This window comes from Penaeus monodon, chromosome 1 (assembly GCF_015228065.2).
Source record: "Penaeus monodon isolate SGIC_2016 chromosome 1, NSTDA_Pmon_1, whole genome shotgun sequence".
NCBI classification, from domain to species: domain Eukaryota; kingdom Metazoa; phylum Arthropoda; class Malacostraca; order Decapoda; family Penaeidae; genus Penaeus; species Penaeus monodon.
This window is the reverse complement of record NC_051386.1, coordinates 54,909,702-54,911,719: the sequence shown is the minus strand read 5'-3', so window position 1 is coordinate 54,911,719 and position 2,018 is coordinate 54,909,702.

Genomic DNA, 2,018 nt, shown 5'->3' with positions numbered 1-2,018 from the left:
CCCCCCTCCCCCCCCCCTCGCCAGTCTTGGAGAGAACAATGGAGAGAAGAGAGAGAGGACTCATGAGAAAAAAAAAAATTACGAAAAGGAACGTCTTTCTATCGTTGCAAATCTCACTTGACCATCTCATTAGCATTGTTTCATTTTGGAAGTTGGGCTCATCGAAATTCTGTTCTCTCTCTGTGGGCGTGTGGGTGTGCGTCGCGTTGCAGCTTTATATAAGATTTTGTTTTCCTTTTTGTTTTGTTTTAGCTTCCGTATCGTATCGCATATTGCAATATATAAGTAGATATGTATGAATGGATGGATTAATTTATGTATGTATTATATATATATATATATATATATATATAATATTATATATATATATAATATATATATATATATATAGATATATATATATATATATATGTATCTGTATATATATATGTATATGCATGTATATACATATACATATATAAGTATAAATATATTTATATATATATTTGCATATTTGCAAATATATATATACATATACGCGGAGTCTCCACGAGTTGGTTCGCCGAAACTCAGTACAACGATGTCCTCACCGCGACGTCTTAAATATATTTTTTATTCGTAATTAGAAGGGAAGACGCTTGATCTTTCGTTATGTGTACAGAATATTCGCTCCAAGAGAACCTCGTTCTTATGCTTCCCAACGCCGGCTGTAATGCTGTTTCGCTCTGACCTTGAGCCTCTGTCAGTGAGGGCTGGGCTTGTGTGTGTGTGTGTGTGTGTGTGTGTGTGTGTGTGTGTGTGTGTGTGTGTGTGGTGTGTTTTGTGTGTGTGTGTGGTGAGAGAGAGAGAGAGAGGAGAGAGAGAGAGAGAGAGAGAGAGAGAGAGAGAGAGAGAGAGAGAGAGAGAGAGAGAGAGAGAGAGAGAGAGAGTGTGTGTGTGTGTATGTGTGTGTGTGTGTGTGTGTGTGTGTGTGTTGTGTGTGTGTGTGTGTGTGTGTGTGTGTGTGTGTGAGTGAGAGAGAGAGAGAGAGAGAGATAAGGATAGGTGTGTGTGTGTGTGTGTGTGTGTGTGTGTGTGTGTGTGTGTGTGTGTGTGTGTGTGTGTGTGTGTGTGTGTGTGTGTGTGTGTGTGTGTGTGTGTGTGCGTGCGCGCGCGCGCGTTTTCCTATCCTTACATTCTTCGTTTCTTTACATTCACAACTCGTTTATGTTAAAAAATTATCTCGTCAAAAAATCCGGCTCCTGTGTTGGGAGATATGTTGCTACCTTCGCATTGAGTTGCAAGGGCGCGCACTTCAACCGGCCGTGTGTGAATAAACAAACGTTGCAACGCCAGCAACAAGGCTACGCGAGACTGGGTTAGTTACGTAATAACGGGGCGGTGTTGCATTGCCAAGGTCACGTGATCCGACCTCCCCCATCTCCGCCTCCCTTCACCCCCCCCCCCCTTCTCCCTCCCGCCTCTCGACAGACACACGAACAATCTCTGTTTTCAACAACGTTAGCTGAGAAGGAGAGGAAGAGGGTGAGGGAGAGGAGATGGAGAGGGAGATGAGAGGGAGAGAGAGAGAGATAGGGAGAGATAGGGAGAGAGATAGATAGATAGGGGAGAGGGGGGAGAGGGAGGGGGAGGGGAGAGAAAGAAAGAGAGCGAGAGAAAGAAAAAGAGCGAGAGAAAGAAAAAGAGCGAGAGAAAGAAAAAGAGCGAGAGAAAGAAAAAGAGCGAGAGAAAGAAAGAGAGAGAGAGAGAGAGAGAGAGAGAGAGAGAGAGAGAGAGAGAGAGAGAGAGAGAGAGAGAGAGAGAGAGAGAGAGAGAGAGAGAGAGAGAGAGATAGAACAAAAGAAAGATATAAGGTTTTTAAAGCTCTCTCTCCTTTTTTTGCTCATCTCTCTTCTCTCCTCTCCTCTCCTCTTCCGTTCGTTTATAATTTTTCTCTATTTCTCTCTCCTGTCCATTTAGATAGCAGTGGCATCAATCGAACGCATTCTCTCGCTCATCCACTCATCTGATCTGAACGCCATAAAAAAAAAGAAAAGAAA